Here is a 24,969-nt window from a genome sequence, read left to right as displayed (position 1 = left end):
ATATTTGTGTACGGTAAAATGATTGCCACTCAAAATAACATGTCTGAGAGAAAAATGGCAGTTGTCCCCAAAATCAATCTCTGGTGAAATCAATTTTTTTTTTTACTATTATGATTTATTGAAAGCACAGAGTCCCCAACTTCAATATCCACAACTTAAATTTAGATCCTAAGGGACTTACAAAACAAAAAATTTCAGCTAAATTTAAAGAAAAAGATCTCAACTCTGTTTTATTTACCAACAAATATTTACTATGATATGGCCCCACTGGGAATGATCTAATGTAATAAAGTATCAAGGAGGCTACTTACACTATTGGGTGTGTGTTGGGGGTCGGGGGGGTGTGAGTGTGTGTGTACAAACAGAAAATGTTTTCTTTCAGTGCTACATTTTAAAAGTCTCATAATGATTACAGATTATTTTAAGGAATAATTACTGTTTCTGGAAATGCTTTTGTTGTTGAAGCTGACATTATGAATGGCTATTTTTAAAGGGTCAGGTGGACGCGGGCGTCTGCGGCAGTTTAAGTATCACTGACTGTGATGTCTGCCTTTGGAGAGGTCTGTCCCCACTCCTCTCCCTGAGTTCTGAGCCTGTCTCCTGACTGGCTCACAACAGCCACTCACTTCCCATTGACAAAGTAACTGAATCTATACTTCCTAGAGAAGGCCTTGTTATTGTTCATGTTAAACTGCTAAATTTTGGATCTTCATCATTTATGCCATGATAATTACATTTTTAAAGTACAACCCAATCTTTTCATTCTGTATAGTGTTTTTAAGGACTATTATTCCTCAGTAAAAGGAGAACGGCCAGACACCCCAGTCTCAATGGATGTCCAGTTGGGGCCAGGCAGGGCGGGAGTGTGTTCAGGCCTGGCGGCCTGTGGGGGTGAGCAGGCGGCACTTGTGGGCGCTAACTCACCTCAGAGTCCACCTTGGTCTCAAGGCAAAGGTAGCTGACGCTCCTAACCCAGATTATGGAAGGAAGGAGGGTGATAAACAGAGCCTGTTGTTCTAACAAGTGAAGTAAACTCCTGCGTGACACTGGGAAGCTGGAAGGCTTAAAACGGGGCGGGGGGAGGGAAGGCCCAGAGGGAGCCCCGAGGGGGAGTTCAGGGCAGCGGCGGGGAGTGCATGCAGGGCTTCCCTGACCCTCCACACAGTGTTTGTGAGGAGCCACCACGTGCCGGGCCAACTGCACAGTGTGGCGTCAGGAGCAAAACGGACAAGACACTTCAGGAGCTTCTCCGCAATATCGCATAACAAAGACTCGGCAGAAACAAGAGAACTGAGCAGTGTCTGTGGGGGTGGCAGGCAGTTTTGCAATTTCACTTGGATAGCTTGGGGAGCAGAGCAGGTGGGAAAAGGTCCACGTAAGCTCTTATTCAACCCACTGGAAAATGAACGCTTTATGAGTTGGGGCGGGATAGTTCTTAATTTCTATTACAAAAGAACCACGCATGACCCTTCAGGGACGCCATCAGCCTGCAGGGTGAAAGCACAGATGCCCTCCTGAGAGTCTGGGAGGTGCCTGCCACTCCCTTGTCATGGCTCCACACTCCTGATACCAAACAGCCAGTATTACGCTTTAAACACTAGACTAGATGAAGCTAACCAGCTGATAACTTATTGGAAAGATAAAGTAAATTACGGGAAGGATAGCTCAAAGAAAGAACAACAAAAATGCAGAGAATAAAGACTCTGAGCAGGTCAGGAAACAAAGCAGCTCCAGGAAGGCGGAGAGGAGGAGTGAGGGACTCCTCAGGGGGCAGTGTCAGTCCACAGGGTTCTTCACTTCACTCTGGGGCTGGATGCTGGGAAGGAAGGACTGACTGTCTCAGCCAGCACCAGTGGTGAAGATGACAGGGCTTCGTGCCTCGGGGCAGGATGACTCCCTAAAGACACACTACACCACATAATCACAAGAATGAGACCAGGATGCCAGGAAATAATGTCAAAGGACAACCACTAAAATATCACTATTCTTAATAACTGGCAGAGTCTTCCTCTCACAAAATCCCTATCTAAAACAAAGCAAAACAACAAAATAAAAAAGCAACAGCTATTATTTTGCTGATTATTAGCATTGTTTGGTTGATTTGGAAATCCACATGCATGCATATGATAAATCACAGTTCAATCATAAACTAACAAGGACAAGATGATCCTAGAAACAATCAGAGAAAAATATCTGAAAAGGACTTAAAAATAAAGGACACACACTACTGATTCCACAAGAGGTAATCGAACAGAGTCACATAAATTCTCAGAGCATACTATTTTGTTGGAAACATTTTTGACCAAAGAGCAACTAAGAACATCAAGATTCAGTTCATGTGTGCTAAAAACTTGCAGGTTGTCAACACATGAAAGTGCTGCACTCAATGTGCCAGCAAATCTGGAAAACTCAGGAGTGGCCATAGGACTGGAAAAGATCAGCTTTCATTCCAATCTCAAAGAAAGGCAATGCCAAAGAGTGTTCCAACTACCACACAACTGCACTCATCTCACAGCTAGCAAAGTAATGCTTAAATTCTCCAAGCTATGCTTCAACAGTACGTGAACTTAGAATTTCTAGACGTTCAAGCTGGATTTAGAAAAGGCAGAGGAACCAGAGATCAAATTACCAGCATCTGTTGGATCAGAGAAAAAGAAACAGAATTCCAGAAAGACATCTACTTCTGCTTCATTGATTACACTAAAGACTTTGGCTGTGTGGATCACAACAAAGTGTGGAAATTTCTTCAAGAGATGGAAATACCAGACCACCTTACCTGCCTCCTGAGAAATGTGTATGAAGGTCAGGAAGCAATAGTTAGAACTGGACATGGAACAATGAACTGGTTCCAAATTGGGAAAGGAGTAGGTTAAAGCTGTATATTGCCACCCTGCTTATTTAACTTATATGCAGAGTACATCATGCGAACTGCCAGGCTGGATGAAGCACAAGCTGGAATCAAGACTGCCGGGAAAAATATCAATAACCACAGATATGCAGATGACACCATCCTTATGGCAGAAAGCAAAGAGGAACTAAAGAGCCTCTTGATGAAAGTGAAAGAGGAGAGCGAAAAGGCTGACTTAAAACTCAACATTCAAAAAGCCAAGATCATGGCATCCAGTCCCATCACTTCACAGCAAATAGATGGGGAAACAATGGAAACAGTGAGAGACTTTATTTTCTTGGGCTCCAAAGTCACTGCATATGGTGACTGCCGCCATGAAATTAAAAGATGCATACTCCTTGGAAGAAAAACTATGACAAACCTAGACATTGTATTAAAAAGCAGAGATATCGCTTTGCCAACAAAGGTCCATCTAGTCAAAGCTATGGTTTTTCCAGTGGTCATGTATGGATGTGAGCGTTGGACCATAAAGAAAACTGAGTGCTGAAAAATTGATGCTTTTGAACTGTGGTGTTGGAGAAGACTCTTGGGACTCCCTTGGACAGCATGGAGATCAAACCAGTCAATCCTAAGTGAAATCAATCAGTCCTGAATATTCATTGGAAGGAGTGATGCTGAAGCTGAAGCTCCAATACTCTGGCCACCTGATATGATGAAATGACTCACTGGAAAAGACCCTGATGCTGGGAAAGATTGTAGGCAGAAGAAGACGACAGGATGAGATGGCTGGATGACATCACCGACTCGATGGACATGAGTTTGAGCCAACTCCAGCAGTTGGTGATGGACAGGGAAGCGTAGTATGCTGCAGTCTATGGGGTTGCAAAGAGTTGGACCTGACTGAGGGGTTGAACTGAACTGAACTGCTGCTCAGAGTGCCCTCCACTTTCCTCCTCCCTTGGGAATGTGCTACTGGCACAAGTTGAAAATCATGAATGCATGATTCATGAAAATCATGAATTGCATCAAGAATGCAATGCACATATAAGTTCCCAGTGTCTTTTCCTGGCTTGATGGCCTGTTTCTATGGTGGTGAGGACTGGGGAGCAAGCTACCCTGTGTGAGGCGCTGGCCTGGTCTGAATCTCCTACTGGCATCATGGAAGGAGCCCTCAGGCTTCTCATCAGCTTGTGCATAGCCAGGGCGGAAGGAGAAGAGGGAAGGGTGAGATTTAAGACCTGTCAGGAGCAGATTGTAATACAGAAGACTTGGGTTAGATTCCTGGGTTGAGAAGATCCCCTGGAGAAAGGAACAGCTACCCACTCCAATATTCTGGAGAATTTCATGGACTGTATGGTCCATGGGGTCGCAAAGAGTCAGACACGACTGAGTGACTTTCACTTTCACTTCACTGATGCTGCTAAGTTGCTTCAGTCGTGTCCGACTCTGTGCAACCCCATAGACGGCAGCCCACCAGGCTCCTCCGTCCATGGGATTCTCCAGGCAAGAGCACTGGAGTGGGTTGCCATTGCCTTCTCCAATAGGAGGAGTCAAACATGAAAAATGAAGCCAGGCTTCTCATTATAATTACATAATCACGTAATTCAGTAATTCATGAATGCACTAATTTATCTGATGAAAAAAAAAAATGACTGCACAGTACATGAAGTCATTTACTGGGATTGCAAAACAGGAAGTCCCTTAGGGTTCCCAGTACAGCCACCTCCATATCTTCTGACTGCTTCCTATCTGTACAAAAATGTCAGTCAGAGGATACATTTAATCGGAAAAAGGAGACCATGCAGAAACAAAGGAAAACAGTAAAACAAGACAAAATAATAATACTTCAGTTACTAAAGCCAAGAACATTTTAGTTCCTCCTCAAGGGTTATAGATATTATTCTGAACCATATCCTGTGAGTTGTCTTGAAGATACTGAAACGCCCCCACCAGGTGGAAAAGCTAACTACACGGCGACCAGACGGTGGCTATGACACATTCTGCTCCATCATACACAGCTGAGAAATGGCCTCAAGGGGACAGGAACAAACCGACCCTGGAAGTGAACTGGACTTAAGCCAGCCAGGGTGACTCTGGTCAGACCATGGCATGACCAATTTTAAGCTGACTGTCAGAGCTGACTGCTATTTCTGCATGCGGCCCCCACCCCGTCTATACCCCCTCTCACTCTCCTTTAAGAGCTCCTGCCCCTGAGCAGCAAGGCGGGGGCAGCTGCTGCTTTGGTACGGGAGTTCCCCTTTTCCCCAGACCGCTGGCTTCCTCAACAAAGCTATCTTTCCTTTTACCCAACACTTTCCTCTCAGTATTGGATTTTTAGGCAAAAAGCAGCTAAACCTGAATCTGGTAATAGGGTGATGGCCGTAACTGACAAGATGGAGCTCCTTCCATCAAGTAGTTTATGGTATAGGGTCACGTTTCTCAAACTTTTGGCTGCCTAATAATTAACTGAGTAGCCTGTTAGAAATGCCCATTCTCAGGCCACCCTGCCGAGTCTGGCTGGGCTTAGACACATGAAGAATCATCCCCAGATGAGCTGTCTGCAGATCTCAGTCTAAAGTAAAGCCAGCTAGTCCACCTCCAGACAGCACAATCATGATGAGAGCTACCACCTCCTCTATGAACTATGCACATGTGTCATTCAGAGAGGCTACCTCCTGTTTTTCCTGGAAAAATCCAGGTTTTCAATTCTTGATCTTGTGTCCCATCCACTTTACCATCCGTCTCAAGTGAATCCTAATTGGACAATCATTTCTGTCATTACCATAAATCTTATGCAAACCTTTGAACAGCAGTGTAGCTGAGTAACAGAGCATAGATTCTGAGTCAGACACCCTGGGGTTTTAAATCATCTCAGTCACTTGGTAGCTACTTTGACCCTGTGCAAATTACTTGTCCTTAGCCATTAGTCTCCTCGTCTATAAAATGGGGATAATAATAGACCCCTAGTCTAAAAGAAGTGCTGTTCAGACTAATGAGCTCACATACACGAAGTGCTCAGCTCACGCCCAGCGTGTCAGGAGCCCTCAGCACAGACCTGTCGTCAGTCATTACCATCATCTGGCTAGGGCAGCATGTGTCTAGGGGCAGCCGTGGAGGGTCTGCCAGCAAGACGGCACCTATGCAGAATCTGCAGTCTCCTGTCATTAGGCTCAGAACTTTTATTTTCTTTAATGACATCCCAGAACTGCTTAGATTTAAATGAGTATGATGCTTTCACTAAGTATTAAGAAGTATTCTCACCAAATTATTGCTTTTATTTTGAACTTCTATGAATCAATTTTTGTTACTCTCATTAGCCAGTCATAATAATCATTTTTTAACAAGCACTTTGCTCTGTAGGAAAGGAATGTGACTTACCCCCTCAGTCTCACAGAAACTGCAGGAACTAATCGAAGGAGACATCCCAAGTAACACATGCTTTCTGTTCCAATAATTCTAAACGCTCACAGGTTTTCAGCATCTCTGTCTCCCTAAATCCTCAGATAGTGTAATTATCACATACTGAGACAAGGCATAATTAAAAACATGAAATTTTACTTTAATATTGTTAGAATAGTTGATGAGTCAACTGTTGGCCAATCATCATTAAGATTTTTCTTTTAATGCGGCATACTTAAGCTTGTGCCCTTGAGTTATGTAATAAAGTAGTAGATTTAACCTAAAATGGTGTGATGCATATATCTGTTTACAATGGGAAGAGCAGCCCACAGTCCCTTTGTTGCTGCAATTAAGGCCAACAGCTGTCAGACGTAGGCATCTTGTTTTACAAGAAAATGGAGGCTAAAGATGAGAAGAAGCCCCAGTGGCTGCTGGACCCTCTCTCGCCTAGTATAATCAAACGCAACATTGAACATCAGCTCTAATTCAATTAAAAATAAATGAATTAAAAAACAGTGTTAATCAAACAGAAATCAACTCTTAAATATTCACTGGAAGGACTTATACCGAAGCTCCAATACTTTGGGCATCTAATGTGAAGAGCCAACTCATTGGAAAAGACCTTGATGCTGGGAAAGATTGAGGGCAGGAGAAGAAAGGGCAACAGAGGATGAGATGGTTGGGTGGCATCACTGATTCAATGGACATGAATTTGAGCAAACTCTGGGAGACAGTGGAGGACAGAGGAGCCTGGCAGCTGCAGTCCATGGGGTCACAGAGAGTAGGACACGACTGAGCAACTCAACAACAACAAATCAGACAGGTGATGCATTAGGCTCCTCTGAAATCCACTGAGGGAAATAAAGAACTCAGCTACTTATTTTCTGATTTCCATAGATCAGTGAGAATGGAAAGAATCCTTCAGAGACGTGTCAGCTCACAGAAAAATCCAACTTCTAGTGAGGGAATAAACTTTACGCATGAGCAGATACTTGGTGAGAAACTATTATGTGCCAGGAAAGGCTTAGGCTATGGTGAAAGCACATGGTCTATGCACTTGAGGAGCTATTAGCAGAGTGAGGGAGACAGAGAAGGAAGGAGGAAGCATGTCCCTGAGATGCATCATCTCCATGTCTGACATATTCCAGGTGCCCCAGTGGACCTTTGCCCAGTGGGGCAAAGGGACTGACATTATACTGCTGCAGTTTATATGCGATTACTCTGAGACAGTCAGTTGGGTTTGTGTTGAGTGGGGATAAAATGGGGGTTTTGTGTGAAATATCTTGTTCTTTGTGGTAGTTCCATGGACCTTCACAGTTTCTGATGATGCAGTCAGGCTAAATACAAATGGCTTATGTGCTTTTTGTGAAACGGTCCACTTCCCTTGTGGCTCAGCTGGTAAAGAATCCGCCTGCAATGCAGGAGACCTAGGTTCAGTCTCTGGGCTGGGAAGATCCCCTGGAAAAGGGAAAGGCTACCCACTCCAGTATTCTGGCCTGGAGAATTCCATGGACCACAGTTCATGGGGTCACAAACAGTTGGACACCACTGAGCAACTTTCACTTTCACTTCATACGTCATTAAAACTTTATCTAAAGAATGAATCACGCCAGGAAATATATTAACCTAACAACCTATCTTCAATGTGATCACACACAACACACACCTGTAGATCTGTTTGTATGTATCTACCTTATTTAGTTCAATCAACTTTAGAATTAATCCCAGCCAACGTTTCCACCTTTGAAATCATGCCACTTCAAGCTTACGTGCTGTGTGGCTGGGTACCAAACTACAGGTTTAAGGCACCTGCCTTTTTTCTCCTCATCTGAAGTTCACAATCAAGAAAAGACTGAATGGGATGACTCCAACCTAAAAAAAATTGGTATCAAATCACAGCTACAAACATTACAGGTTTCCCCACCATTCCTACAACTCTTCTGTTCAGTCAGGGAAAACTTAATATGAGCAGAGAGAATGATTGCAAATTGCTCCTTGGTATAAACCACTTTGATGTCTGACATGCTTTCCCACCTCCTGCAGGGTTTTCTACATGTGGTTTCATTTGCTTTCGCCCTCCCTTATACTGGATATGAGACCAGTTGTGAGTACAGAGACGGGTTAAACTTGAAGTACATGTGTTCTATTTGCTTGTTGCAAAGCATATTTTGAAACAAATGAGTATACACTATGATAAGTATTTTAAAAGAATCCTAATTAATAAATGATACAATCTACTGGATTCAAGCTGGGTTTAGGTTAAAACAAAAGGTGGCAGCTTTGGGAAGGGTTTGGGTGAGCATGAGACTGCATCCTTTAGAGCTTTAAGAATGAGTTTTGCAAATTCAGTTATAAATATGTAGCTTCTGTGACTCAGACAAAAATCTGTGCATTTGAAGTTACACATTTCACTGTATATCTCATATCCTAACCCATCACACAAATTTTGAATTATAACCGTCTTCCCATTTATGAAGGGTTTTGGAAAACATTAATGTTACAATGAATATTCATGACATGATTTCCTCACTTCAATCCATCTAACTCATGAATTTTCATTTTGAAAGGGAAATGGTTTCTGTCTTGTAAAAACAAACTTACTTTTCATTAAACATTCAAGAAGATCTCAAAGGATGCTGGGCCTCAATTTTTTTTTATAGAATAGAAGATAGAATGTAAAACTTATTTTTTTCTTCCATTTCCACCACTCTATAAATTACGTTATTGAGTTTTGATACAGGACAAGATTAAAACACTCGGTATCTGGAGATCTATGTGGCTGTCTCCCAAACCTATGAACTCCGTGGCTATTGTAAGTTTAAACAGAGTCACATGTTGGATTGACCTCCCGTTTATCACGGCCAGGAAGACCTCCGGATGGGGTGGAACTCCTGCTTTGTCAGCACAGAGCAAATGAGAAAAACCTGCCTCCTGCTTATGTGCGATACTAACGATAAGAAAGAGTTCTTTCCACACAGTAAGCACATGTTAGGGCATTTTTTTGTAGTTTTATATTGTTTCAGATACTGAGCATCAACAAAGGGCCCTTTGGCATTTATATTTTTTATGTTTCAAAACTCAAAGAATTTCTCTTTCTTCTTAAAGCTTGGATATATGTGGTCTTTTTTAATGTATTTCAGTCTTCATTTGTTGCAGCACAGGATTTTTGAAAGCTCTAGTTTCTAAACTAATGGTTGCTTCATTTTGATATTTTCTATAAACATCAGTATAGTAGAAAAACTTATTTCTCTTTTACTCACAAAATACGCCTGTCCTCTCAATATTTCACTTCTGGCCACCAAATATGTGAAGGTTTTTCAAATAGCCCGCAATTCCTGAGCATCAGCTGGATGTCCTACATCCGTTCAGTTCTGACACTGCCTACCTGGATCTGTTTCAGATCCCACAGGGGAAGGGCTCAGCCTCAAAAGCCTGCCCTCCCCCCACTTCCGTGGTGGCTCAGACAGTAAAGCATCTGCCTTCAATGCAGGACACCTGGGTTCAATCCCTGGAATGGAAAAATCCCCTGGAGAAGGAACTGGCATCCCACTCCAGTATTCTTGCCTGGAGAATCCCATGGACAGAGGAGCCTGGTGGGCTACAGTCCACGGGGTCACAAAGAGTCAGACACGACTGAGCGACTAACACTTTCTTTCACTTTCCCCCAACTTTGGACACCAATTCCAAGTCCACGTTGCCACCCGTGCTTCTGACCAGGTTCAACAGTTTGCTAGAATGCCTCAGAGCCATCAGCAGAACACATTTACGGGTCTGTTATAAAGCCTATAGTGAAGGATGCACATGAGGAGCCAGATGAGACGCATAGAACGAGCTCTGGAAGGATTTGCAGCAAAAACGCTCTGACCCCCAGAGTTGGGGAGTGCCACCCTTCCACGTGAAGTAACTGTCGCCAAGAGACATCTGCATCCAAGGATTCCCACAGCACTGTTCACAGCGGCCAAGACATGGAAACAGCCTGAGTACTCATCGAGGGCTGAAGGGATAAAGATGTGAGATGTACATAGATAGATAGACAGATAGACAAGTGTGTGAGAGACACATTTATAAATATATAGCCTAACATATATAGATTTATATGATGAAATATTATTTAGCCATAAAAAGAAGAAAATCTTACCATATGAGACCACGTGATGGATGGACCTTGAGGGCATTATGCTAAGTGAAGTAAGTCAAACAGTGAAAGACAAATACAGTGTAATCTCTCTGATGTATGAACACAGAAACATCGGCACTTCTAGAAACAGCGTGGCTGTCAAAACCTGAGGGGAGGGGAAAGCAGGGCCGTCTTAGTGGAGGGGTGTACACTCACTCTCTGATGAGTTCTCAGGTTCTAGTGCATGGCACGGGGACCCATCAACAGCTCTGGGTTGTACACTTGAAAACCGCTGGGAGAGTAAGTAAATATCATGTGACAGTTTTGTCCTGTGTACAAAGCTCACCAAATGAGCCCTCCATCCTGTATAGAGTCCTTTAATATCCTTCATCTAAAAGTGGATTTTATGTTTAAATTTCTTCATCATGACATATGCATGTATCTTGATAATCAATAGTTTACACAATCTTATCATGTCACTTGACTGTATTTTAATAATAGCGGTAGACAGGTCTGCAAAATAGGTCCAATATTTTTCAAAAGGATAGGGGCTCAAACATCACCTCAAGAAGATGACCATGCATGCCTTTTCATCTGAGACACAGCTGCATGTAACCCGGCCTCTCTGTATCCCTCTTCATCTTGGAAACTTTCGGCAACTTTCTCCTCTTATCCAAGTCCACTGAAACCTTACGTCTCTTACTTCCGATGCTCTGTAAACCATTCCTTTTCATGTTTCCCAAATTCATTCCTAAACAACAATTCAGACTTAAGACTTGACCTTCATCATGCTGATTTCTATTCTTCAGGATACCCACTAACTTTTGTATTTGTTTGGGCTTCATTAAAAACAGATTTTTTTTTAACGAAGACTATCTTGTAACCTGATATTTGCTGATAACCTACATGCCAGGTAATGATTCTGATCTTCACAAAGTTGACAGTTTCACCTCCTGCTTCCCATGACTCTCCAAGACAGTTTCAAACTCTAGCTTAGCACCAAAGCCAGTCCTTCGCCATTCACCCTCACACTATCCACACACTATAGATGTGTTCTTGGGTCTCACGTTGCCTCCCCAGCCATCTGCAACCACTTCCTCAGGACCACAGACTCCTCAGGCTCCCTCATCCACTGTTCATCCAACCCTCCCGCTCAGAGGTCAGCACTTGGAGGAGTCTTCCTGACTAGCCAGATCTGTCCTTCCAGCTGACTTCTGGCCTACCTCAAAGCACTCCCCTCACTGCACCAAAACCACCATCTATTTCTCCAACTCTGCTCTTCCCAGGGGGTGCCCTGAGGGAAGAACCTTGGGCCGAACACCTTTATATTCCCAGGGGCTCGCACGGTGCTGGCCGGCTCATGTGTGCTTGATTCATCTGCTGCGTGTATTTCCTGCGAGCCCAGCATGACCAAATGGACAAGGCTGAGTGGCTGTAATCATCACCAGACAATTCTCTTTCCTTAACTGCAGTTATACAATGTTGATATCCATCTAATAAAGACTCAGCATCCATTTTAGGCTGTCATTTAGCTATTGATTTATTTTCTCAGTTTAAATTTTCTTTTCTTTTCTTTTTTGCCATTTCATGAGTATCTAAGGAGTGAAAAGAAAAGTGTTTTCTGAACTAGAGCTAGCCTCTGCTCTACAGTCCGGTGTCCCAGTCCTATTTGTTAACCAGCAAAAAGGCTGCAAATTGCCAGTTGCTGTCTGCAGCTGCAGCTAAGCTGTCACCTCTGACTTGCAGCAGGGGAACGGCCCACTATTTCTTCATGTTCTATCATTCCAGTGCAAATGATGGCACTGACTATCATTATGCCATCTGCAAGCAATGATACGATGGGAACCAAATGAGAAGACATTGCTCCTGTCAAAACTGCAAGTTGCAAACTCATAGTTCTCTTTGACTCTTAGCTATCCACTGTATTTAGCATCTGAAAATTAGTACTTTCAATGATTTCTTTCCCTCCTCTTATTATGTTAGAGAATATAAGAAGGTTTAGATGTTAAGATTAAGCTGCAGTTTATTCGATGAAATGTTAATAATTTTTCCATTAGGGAAGTTCAGAAATCAGCAAAAATTAAACAGACTCAAGGTATAAATTTTCCATGATTGAGTTAAGGTCACTGGCCGCCAGTAAATTTTGCTTTATCAGAATTCATAACACTTGGTGAGGAGTCTGGTTTCCAGGGGGGACGGCCAGTGTTGACAAAGGGAAAGCCTGGTGATTTCTAGCAGGCATTTCAGCGTTGTGTGTGTCCACTTCCGAGATGAGTGCAGTGCATTCGGATGTAACTCCCATGTGGGCCGCTCCCTGACGGATGAGGGGACACAGGACTCCAGTGAGGAGAGCGCAGGACGTCCACAAGGAGAACGGTGCTGTTTCCAAGAGTAAAGATCCTACTTTAATTCAAGTCCTAGAGAGTGTTCATTGACCTATTAATTCCCGAAGGTCAGGCGAATGTCTTCTTGAGAAAGCTCACTGCCTTCCTTGTCAGGTCTACTCGAACACGTGGAGGTGTTCTGTGAGTCGTAAGCACACTCCCAGCTGTCATATGTACACTTGGGACAGGACAGTCATCCTTTCCAAATTCCTAACCTCTTAATGTACAAGAGTCAGACACAATCGACAACCAAACACCAGCCCCACCAACGCCACTAAGTGGTGGATTCAGTGCGCCCTGAGCCCCACCGGTAACTCAGCGGGGAGAAAGAGGGGACACCTGTCAGCCGAAGCCATGTCAGAGCCTAGCATGGAACTGCAATGAAACACAGCAGCAAGCATTACAATACTGCTGTCAACAGGTTGGATGCATGATACAGGATGCTCGGGGCTGGTGCACTGGGATGACCCAGAGGGATGGGATGGGGAGGGAGGTGGGAGTGGGGTTCAGGATGGGCAACACATGTAAATCCATGGCTGATTCATGTCAATGTATGGCAAAAACCACTACAATACTGTAAAGTAATTAGCCTCCAACTAATAAAAATAAATGGAAAAAAAAATATTACTGTCAAAAATTGTCTTCTTCAGTGTACTGTCATCTTTACACTGTTCACAGGTCTTGCTGTTAGTACTGGCTAGGGCAGTGAGAGACCGTCTCTCTAATCCAGTCCCTGACTACTGGGTAGCTAGCAGACACAGATGACTAAGAATGGGATTTGAGAATATCAGGAGAGCTAGCTGATATTCTCAGTCCCCAGGCTTCAGAAGTGGAAAGGCAACAGGTCCCGAGATAACCACCTCTCAGGGAGATACTAGAAAGTGAATTCCCTCTGGACTCAGCCAAACCTGGGCTCAAACAGAAGCCCTAATTCTTTATACATATAACCTCTATGTTTCCCCCTGTCAGGTCAGAGTCACTCACCTTGGAAAATAATTGTGAGGATTTTAAAGGATAATGAATGTAAGCTTCAGATGCAAATTTACTTCTGTGTGATTTCTTCTTATTCAGCATAGAGCTCTTGTGGCTTGGGAACTAACCCGCAGATATTTTATATGAGAATAGCCTTAATGCTGGCAGATAATGCAGGGGCCCTGTTATCTCATCGTCCTGTCTACGGTCTTCTTTCCCCAGGAGTACCACACCCATTAGCTCTTATAGTACAAGGAGAAACCCATCATCCCTCGAATTTGCAGTCTTCTTTTAAATTAGCTTCACAATTGTTTAAAAGTATGTAAAATCATAATGGGGCAGTTTATCCTTACATTTCAAAGTAGTTTTGGCAATGTGTCCTTCAGTGTTTCAGAGAATTACGTGAGCCGTGTGGTCTTCCCTCATCTGATGATACAAAAAGATGCTATATGGGAGGAATTTTCTCAGAAACACTGGTATAACTGGGATCAGCATTCAAAGCCTTCACTTTTGTATCTTCAGCTCATTTCACTAGAAACTTTTATTTTCTACATTTTTTCTCCTGTTACAACTAAAGGGAGCTGTAGAAACCTCAAGAGAAATGCTAGTCTATTGCATAAGAAAAGCATCTTTATTATATAAGCACAACAACCACGCCAGAATGATCTATTATAAATCTATTATTAGCAAAGAAAATAAGTCCTCAGTTGGTAAGAGAGGAAATGGTCCATAAAATATCTTTCAAATTAAAATTTTTTCCACATGCTTAGGGGATATTTTTTTCTTTTTCCATATGCTTTATAGAATGTTAAATTCTTTCTTGGGCCCTAAATCTATTATTGCTTGTGTTTTGGGGTGACTATCTTTTTATTTATTAAAATAGACATTAAATTTACCACTTTTAACCATTTTGGGGTATACAACTCGGTGCCATTGGTACATTCAAAGGGTTGTGCAATCCATTGCCACTATCCATTTCCAGACTTTCTTCATTCTCCAAAAGAGAAACTCCAAACCCATTAAACAACAAGTACCCATCTACCCATCCCCCAGCTCCCAACAAGTTATTTTCTGCTTCTGTCTCTGTGACAATTTCATGTAACTGAAATCATACAGTATTCATCTTTTCACTTCTGGATTTTCTCACTTAGCATAATGTATTCCGGGTTACCCCATTTACTGTATGCTGTGTCAGAATGTTCCTCCTTTTCAGGCTGAACCATATTCCACCGTATGGATGTACCTCTATCACTTATCCATTCTCTGTCAATGGAACACTCGGGCTGTCCTCAGCTTCTGGCTACCAGGAATGATGCACAGTTACTTCTCAATGTCCCTGGACAACCAATGTCCTGGTAAATTTAGGAACTCAAATAGTTTGTCACATTAAATCACTTAATAATTGAGAGAGAAACAAACCCCGTGATCTCTGTGACACCTCTGTCCACAATTCTTCACTAAAACATGCCACACGGGATGCTGGAGGTGCAGCAGGGAAATGGGAACCAATCTACTTCCTTCACCTGAAGGTCCCTTTGCGTGTGTACGTGTGTGCTAAGTCGCTTCAGTCATGTCTGACTCTTGTGACCCCATGGACTGTAACCCACCAGGTTCCTCTATCCATGAGATTCTCCAGGCAAGATACTGCAATGGGTTGCCATTTCCTCCTCCAGGGGAATTTCCCAACCCAGGGACTGAACCTGCCTCTCTCATGTCTCCTGCACTGGCAGATGGGTTCTTTACCACTAGCACCACCAGAGAAGCCCAAAGGTCCCTTTCTCGTGTAGCAATAGCACTTTCTATGATTTGGATTCTTTCTCATCTCCTCAGAACCTCAGCACAGTCATATGCTCGGAATCTCAGCTTTACATGTGGCAGAACTGAGAGAGGAGGATGCCTTACTAGCTTGTTGGAGGTTCTGCATCGATTGCAGTTTAAATTCTCTTCCTTCCCCATCCTCAGACCTTCCAATCCTTGCAGATTTCACCAGACACCAATTCACAAAACACCCAGTTGAACCATTCACAATATCTACTTTGTCAAAAGAGAGATGTATGTTGTATGACAAAACCCACTACAATATTGTAAAGTAATTCGCCTCCAACTAATAAAAATAAATGAAAAAAATAAATAAATCTACAAACACCATCTCTACTCAGAAAAGTGTAATCTAATGGACAGGCAAGAGGCTGTCACTGTCTCCTCTGACCTGCTACAGCATTTACCAAAAAGCCCTTCACACACACACAAAGATAAATATGTATTTATGAAATTAAACTCTTGAGTGAAACAAATTAGGAAATATTCAAGAATACTGTTTCTATCCTTGCTTTCTAACTCAGAGCAGGGACTCAATGCAGAGCGCTCAGGCTGGTTAAAACAAGGAGAGTCGTCATAAAGGAACACAGATGACGTTGCGATTGTGTGCAACAAGAAAGCCTGTGTCCTGCTTACCAGTGAGCACAGTGAGTGTGTTTGAGTCTCTAGAAGGTCATGATCGCCGTTCTGGGTCTCTGAGGACCTCCAAACTGGGATGCAATGAAAGGAGGTGGATAGTAAGGAAAACTAGGTTAAAATATGAGTGTCCTATGCCACAGGTATGATCCAGATGCACTTAATTCTATGCAAATGCAATGACCTTTTTCAAGGGAAATCACATAATATCCTATAATTTAAGTTCCAGTATGTAGAACTGTCTTCTATTGACACCTAATCCTGGATTAATAGCAATGCTCCGTCTCTGTTGGTGAGGTGACCACATGTGGTCAGGACAGTGTGGAACCAGGCATGGCTGTGCTAGAAGTTTCATGTCCTGACACCCTGTACTTTCCCTACCTCGGGTGAGCCAAAAACACCACACAGTTGGAAAAGACACCCTGGGTTTAAACAAAAGAGTAAAAACAAAGATGTAATGCTCATTTTACTTTCTTTGGGTGATAACCAAGACAGGCAGTCAAGATATTTTTTGTTTGTCCAGGTAAACAAAGCCTTGTTGAATAATACAGCAAAAAATATCTGCTGCTTGAGACCATGAGCTGAAACTGTTTGGTACGCAGTGAGTCCAAAGTGCCCAGACAAGGGCGTGTGCACTCCTGCAGAGACCTGGCCTGAACAAGAGACACCAGAGCAGAGAACAAGACCCTGGGGTCAGGAGGAAGAATCCAGCTCCACCAGCATTGCAGTGCTACTTAAGGCTTTCACAGCTTCTTTCCTTGCCCTGGCGTGGAAACTGCTGCCCTCAAGGTCCCTGGATTTAAGCCCTGAGCACACTCAGGCCAGCTGTTCTTGCTGGGCCTATGTGAGTTCAGGAAAAAACCACATTCACCCCCATATCTCCTCCACCTCACAGCACCCACAGGGCGAGAGCCATACATATTTACTGAATAACAGAATGGACACCGACAGAGTCACACGTAAGGTTCACATCATGTATCGCCCAGGTTTGTGTGACAATCAGTGACATAAGGTGTAAGAGAATGCTATGTCAGGACCTTGCACATAGTCTCATAGAAGCTAAAATGAAAAGTCAGGTGCAAGGGTCCTGAGGTTGAGAGCAAGTTCACTGGTTCTTCTCTCCCTGACAGTAATTAGCTCCCACAGACCATTACTAATATAAATTGCTCTAGGTTTTGCTTCTGTTTCTCATATTTGAAATTCTTTGCATCTTTGTGCAGAATAAGATGGCACTGAAGAATTAGAGCAGGCTCTAGGAAGCAAGGCACTGTCATTGAAAGCATACAGAAAATTAGCATATGCTCCTATTTCAGCTTTAAAAGTCTTATCTCAGTGACTTCTATCAGCAGTGCTTATTTGACTGAAAGAAAAGGGGTCTGGTCCCTACAGGATATTAAGTATTTATAGAAGACACCCCTCCTCACACAAGCCAATCAAGATCACTGCTGCTTATTATCTCACTGACTTCAAAATAACTATATTCCTTTGTAGGTTTAATGTATACGTCAAAGAACTTTTACGTTTTCATAAGAAAAGTTTTCTTTTGTAGGAAAAGGTATATTTATCATGTTTCATTAAATGTTGTCTTCAATGAATAAAATATGACTTTATTCTTGTCTAAACTCCATATGATGGTTTCAGGGAAGTCTTCTCAAAGCAAATGACAAGAGTTTGAGACTGGAAAAACTGGTTATCCTAACTAGGTCAAGGAGTATGTTCTAGAGAAGAGGTAAGGAAGCATCCCAAAGAAGAGCACGTACAAAGACGCTATCATAGCGAACAGAGTAGCATGCTCAAGACACGGACTGTGCCCTGAGAGCGGAGCCAGGAGCAGTGTGGGCAGAGCCAAGGCCGGACGCAGGGTCTGGGTCTACCCAGGGCCATTTTGAAGACCTGAGATTAATCTGGCAATCGGTCAGGGTGACTGAAGGATGAAAGGGAATGTGACACTGTGAGATTCCCACTGGATGCGGAGCATGGCCGGAGTGAACGGGAAACCAAGCTGGCGCCATACTTAAGTTCTACAGAGACAAATGTTCACAGTCTGCTGAACAGTTCATGGCAGTGGAGAGACTGCAATCCGTGAGAAAGTTAAAAGACGCACCTGAGAGTCATTTGTAATGAACTGGACATTGTTTCAGGGCTGGCACAATAGAGGACAGTCTGTCATGTCAGATGACCACAGTGTGGTCTGTAGAAAAATAAGTCAGTAACAGAAAACCCCACCGAGGACCTGGGTAGGAGGGAAGACCAAGCATGTGGCTGTCAACAGGGCACTCAGGAGCGAAGCTTCAGGTTATATGAGTTGTGTCAGCTAATGAACTCCCCTTTCCTACTCCAGTCTGAATGCTGCTTTCTGTTTCAATTTCTGTGTAATGTACCACCCCCAAATCAGTGAACTGAAACAACCAGTGATTCTATTCATGGCTCCGGTGTGTTGGGAGCACAGGAAGGCCACTGTGGGACGCCTTGTTTCAGCCCCATAATGACCAGGGTCTCAGCCCCAAAAAAGACCTAGAGCCTGGGGGCTGAATTATCCACAGGGTGGATCCAGCCTGTGGCTGGCACATGAGCTGGGAGGACTCAAGGGCAGCCTGGAGCCTTCACACGTGGTGCAGTGGTGGCCTGGGACAGCTGCTTGTCTCTGGAGGTGACCCGGAAAACCTGCATGTCACTGGTGGTGACCTGGAATACCTGTGCGTCTCTGTGCTGGCTCTGGGCCCAAGTGCAGGGCTCCAGGTGGAGGCTGCATGGCCTTCTCAGTGCTGGGCTCAGGGTCAGCAGACTCACCCCACACTCCCCAAGAGGTTCACAGCCTCCCTCTCAGTCCTGTGGAGGAGATGCTGCCCTCACCGCCTGCCTGGAGGAGTTCCAGGGTCACACGGAGAGGATGTGAGAGGTGCAAGATGCTGGAAGTGGCTGTGGAGACCTTAACCTGACACTTGGCCTCTTTGCATCTTGCAACCAGAATCCTGGTCCACACGGGCAACCTCTCATCTTGCACATCTTTGTGTAGCCCTGCCCTGGGCACCTGACATCAGTGAGGATGCCAGCAGACTCTCCAGCCTATACTTCTTTTACTTGTTTTCTGCTTTACCCTTTACAACAATATTTCACCTGTCCATAAAATAATCATTTATATAAAGTATAGTCTATGGCTGAACATATGCAATGAAATAAGTGCATAGAAACAAATGAAATGTCTATGATGCCACAATCTAGAGCCAATCATCATAAATGATTCAACAGATATTTTATGTTTGAGAGGTATCTTCCCAGGCTCCCTTGTAAAAGTCAGTTTCCTTAGACTATATAATTTCAGTCTTTATTCCCTCCTTTAGTATTACATAAGTATTTACTCATATCTTGGAAAAACTCTTCATGAATATAATTTTATAACATTTGTTCAAAAATATATAAAAGAAGAATTTTCTATACAACATTAAAACCATAAGGTTGTAGATAGCTAACTGCAGACATAAGCACTCATGTGTGACAGGAGAGAGATGCCCAATTCAGATGTCTTGGGGGAGATATCATGGAGAGGGTGGGAATTAAACTTGCTTTCTTTCACATCATAGTATAAAGACATAGTCACACCATTTCAGATATTTCCAGCAGGCTTTCGCTAAATTAAGTGACTCATTCCTTCCATCTGCCTAATTTGATAGGCAGAAAATTCACACATTAAGTGACTTTCCTGAAAGGAGCTATACAGTGAAAACACAGAAGCTATTAAAATCATCTTTAATAATTAAATTATTTCATGAGCCAAATCTGTTCGATTGCTGTACTTTTGTTATGTCTGAATTCTCTTCCAAGATTTCACTCTGCACACAGTGCAAAAACAATTCCTAAGTTGTAAAATCATTAAAGCATACACAGCCTCAGGGTGAAATCTGGTGAAATTTGTCAGAGGTATATTTTTCATCTTGCTGTAAGAAACAAACATTACATTTTTCAAGACTTATGGAAACATATTAAATTCAAAATTTCATAAATATAAACAAAGGAAGAAAGCAGCTCTTGGTCATCCACAGAAATTTATTTTCACTAGAAAAAAATTAAACTTATTTTCATTAGAATAAAAGAGTGTTCATTTTATTTCAGTAAAATAGCTTTCAAAAAATTAATGATACCTATACTAGAAACAAGGAAACAGGATGGTTTTAAAGCTTTATATTGGTGTTAAGTTATTATATGGTGTCAAGGGTTGAATCATGGCCCCCAAGCCTCTATGCTGAAGTCCTAACCCCCAGTATCTCAGAGGGTGAGCCTACTTAGGAATAGGGTTATAGCAGATACAGCTAGTTGAGATGAGGTCATACTGGAGCAATGTAAGGGATATTTGAACAAAAACACACACACACAAGACGAAGGCAGAGGCTGAGGCGACACCAGGGAACAGGAAGCCAGCAGAAGCCAGGACAGGGGCCTGGCACATCCTCCCACAGCCTCGGAAGGAACCAGTGAGCCTCTGGCCTCCAGGGCCCTGAGGCCAGTTTCTGATGTTCCAATCCTCAATTTGTGGCACTCTGTTTTGGCAGCCCCAGAAGCTAACACAGTGGTCATTTCATTTCTTTCTAAAAGGATCTTCCTTGTTAAGAATCAGAGATCTTCCAGAAAATTATACACCATTAACATTATATCTCAGAAGTGAGAAACTGAAGTATGACTCATAGATTTAGTAATTTATGACTGAATTCAGACAGAAATCTGGACCTAGAGGGTCTTAACCCTGAGTTTTTATAGAATTTTCCCATTATGAAACACTTTTTGAACATAAGGCAGCAATCACAACAGTAAAAGAAACACAACAAATTTAGGGGTATCATTCCCTCCAGTCTAGTCTTGGGGAATTTCTTTTTCTACTTCTTATTCTCTAACAGTCGTGACGTCTTCTCTAAGACTATTAGAGCCAATTACTGGGTGTCCTTAGGCCAAACCACCACATGAGAAAGAGAACTGGGTGAGACTAAGTGCACTACTTTTCAATTTAATCATTTTGTTTGAGGGTAGAAATGAGCATGTGTATGACTCCCTCTCTTCTGACCGAGCTCAGGAAGCCATTCCTCTGAGACAGTATCTGTAGATCTTCTGAACCCGAGGCCGCTCGATCACCGCATCACCATCCACGTCGACAGCTGTCCCAGCTACGCAAAGCCGGGTTTCTCCTTCCCCAGAGTTCTGTGTTGACTTTGGATGAAAACCACACATATACTGCACACTATAATTACCCCATCTGTCTAGAATTGTCTGCTTCCTACGAGATCATTCTAAATACCTATTTCTTAGACTTCATGGGATGAAGTCAGTCATATTTGACTGCTCTTCCTTTGATCACACAGAATTTGGTAACTGAGGAATTCTCAACTTAAAGGACTCTGACCTCAAACACCATTGATCCCTGTTTAAAGCAAGATAATCAGCTATATATCAAGTCTCCAGTCAGTCATCCCAGGAGTCAGTACAGAAATAATGGCTTCCCAAACAGCCAACAGGACTAGCTGTGATTAAAGAAACCCAGCTCTGCACAGAAGGAACTGCTTGGGTGAGGGAGATGCTAATGAGATGGAACAGGATTTAAAGAAAGATGATGATGATGACGATGACAACGATTACATCACCAGCAAAGTGTAAGTAAACTGACTCCCAGATGGTTTGGCTTAGACATCCAAGGGATAAATTGTAAGATAAAATCACTAATCTTTGAGATGATCTGGGAATATCCCAACATACAACCATAGAAACATAGAAATTTTACTTTAAAGATGTTTAAGCTTTATTTGTGGGCTAAATTCCTCCATCAGACAATTTTTAGGATTTTACTCAGTGCGAGCTCTATTTATAATATTATAAAAAGGTCAGATGGATCTTTACTGAAAAGAGCCTCCCCAACACATCTTTACATTGCTGTGCAGTGACACAGACAGGATGGCATTGCCGAAACAGCCTTCTGGGGGTATCAGAGAGACTGAAGTACTGGCCCCGTGGAGCCACTGAACCAATGCTAGCAATTGTCTGGCCCAGATTAGTCGAACGAGGAAAAACAAACTTATATAACAACAGACAACAACCTGAAAGTCCTGCTTTAACTGGAGTTCATTTCAGTGGAACACAGCTAACTGACCTGCACTGCAGTTCTGCTGATTAATGATGACAAATGTAGGCACACATCTGTCTCATTTACTTCATACGTACTGTGAGCACTGAAGAAAATGTTCTAATTTCCTCTAGTCCTAATTTTTCAAGTAACTGTGAGAATGATCTTAAATTCATCAAATAAATATTTTATCTTGTTGACCACGACTAAAGCAAAACAAAAACTACACTTCTCCGGTGTGAGGAATATATGAGTAACAAATAGAAGTAACAGAGGCCTTCCAGGCGGCGCTAGTGGTAAAGAACCTGCCTGCCAATGCAGGAGACTCATTGGGTCGGGAAAATCCCCTGGAGGAGAAAATGGCAACCCACTCCAGTATTCTTGCCTGGAGATCCCATGCACAGAGGAGCCTGGCAAGCTACAGTCCATGGGGTTGCAAAGAGTAGAACGTGACTGCAGTGACTTAGTGCAACACAGGAATACTCAGTAAGGAGCAAAGGAGGAGGAAATAAATCACCAAGCTAATCATGGGCACACCGGCACTGCGTTAGCGACGTGCTATCTTACCCAAATGTCACCTGGCCTGCTCCTGAATAAATAATGAATCGCTGGATTTCTTCTGAGGGTCGGCTGACCTTTACAATGACCAGAGCCATTTTCTTGGGAATAAAGGTGCAATGTGAGGGGAGGACTGAATTGAAATAAGTAAAATTATTTTCTGGAGGTCATTCCCACCGTAGCAAGGAAAAGAAACAGGCATGTGAGAAATTTCTGTTAAATAACCTAGCTTCAAAAAAAAAAAAAAATAACCTAGCTTCAAGCTTGTTTCAGCATCTTTAGGATACACTGTGTGGCGAGTCACAGAGGGGGTGAAGGCCTTCGTTGGCAGCCGCACCCACACGGCTGCTGTGGGCGCGGAGGTGGGTGCTGCTGGGGCAGGCACAACACACTCGCTCCTGGACTGGACACGGAGAAAGCTCCCCGATCCTCTCCGTGGGAATGAGTCCCTGTGCGGGCTGCCCTGTGAACTGTGGTTCAGCATTCTTGGAAGGTGCTTTTATGTCTATTTTCCTCTCCAGACCCCTGACAACCGCGTGGTAGAAAGGAGAGCTACCCCCCGACAGGCTGCAGCTATTTCCTGCTACAGCCCCGGCTCCAGCTGGTCAGACGCAGCAACAGAACTGACTCTAAAACCAGCTCCACCTCTGATCTTGTCCTTGAAGTGCACCTGATTTTTCCTATGGAATTACTACTTCAACCTACTTTGTTGACTCTGTGCCTAGTGTCTCTCCCTTTTCCTAGCTTTATCAAAACTGAAAAAGAGCTTGTAGCAGCACTGTACTTTCAACTAAATTCCTACTGTTCAACATGACAGTTTCTATATACTCTCTATATATTTGTATATATTTATATTGCCATCCACATATCTACCTCTCTAGGCATATGCATTTATCTAATTTTAATGGTTGGGAAGCAGACATGTAAATCATACTATTTACCTCACTGGTTGGATTGGATTAATAGGTAGGCATTATCTGAAAAGTATTACTCACTGCTTAATGACATGGTGACTCTATGTCCCTAATCATGCTCCCCCTTATCTGGAGGCACTGCCTTTCCCACCTGGTCCACAGATGAAGCTCAACTCTGATCTCCCCCCAACCAGCCCTCTCCCCACGCCCCAGAGGAGGAGGATCTGCCATCCAGCACCCCCTCTGGAATCTCTGGGGCAGGGCAGAGAGGCTCCTCCCAAGCCTTCAGCCCAGAGTCATTCCCTGTCTCAATCTCTCTTCACTGCCCATCAGCACTCAGCACAGACTGCACAGAGCGCGGGCCTGGTCTCTCCCAGGATGCTGCGTTCTAGAAGGACAACACCAACTCTTCTGGCTGCAGTCTAGCGGCGGGGAGGAAGCAGTGGGGGGGTGGGTAGGGACAGCAGGGGGCACTGAGGCCAATGTCATTTCAGTGGTTGAAGGAGGTGGATGTCTGGTATTTGGTAGCTTCTGTGTCTTTAATTTTTACTAATATACATTAGCCACTAACATCAAACTTAGCTCAATATTTGGAGTTAATCCCTCTTCCAACCACAGACACATAACACATCAAACTCTCTGTAAGTATGCCAAATATTTATGATTTTCCTTACATACCAAACAAAACTATTCTTGGAAGAACTGAATATTAAGTATTTATTACACTTTAGTGGGCAAGCCAGTTAATATAATTCAGTTCAGTTCACTTCAGTCGCTCAGTCATGTCCGACTCTTTGCGACCCCATGAAACACAGTACACCAGGCCTCCCTGTCCATCACAAACTCCTGGAGTCCAACCAAATCCGTGTCCATCAAGTCGCTGATGCCATCCAGCCATCTCATCCTCTGTTGTCCCCTTCTCCTCCTGCCCCCAATCCCTACCAGCATCAGGGTCTTTTCAAATGAGTCAGCTCTCTGCATCAGGTGGCCAAAGTATTGGAGTTTCAGTGCCAGCATCAGTCCTTCCAATGAACACCCAGGACTGATCTCCTTTAGGATGGACTGGTTGGATCTCCTTGCAGTCCAAGGGACCCTCAAGAGTCTTCTCCAACACCACAGTTCAAAAGCATCAATTCTTCAGCACTCAGCTTTCTTTACAGTCCAACTCTCACATCCAATCATGACTACTGGAAAAACCATAGCCTTGATGAGATGGACCT

The sequence above is a fragment of the Cervus elaphus genome, chromosome 32 (assembly GCF_910594005.1).
Source record: "Cervus elaphus chromosome 32, mCerEla1.1, whole genome shotgun sequence".
Classification (NCBI taxonomy): domain Eukaryota; kingdom Metazoa; phylum Chordata; class Mammalia; order Artiodactyla; family Cervidae; genus Cervus; species Cervus elaphus.
This window is presented reverse-complemented; position numbering follows the sequence as displayed.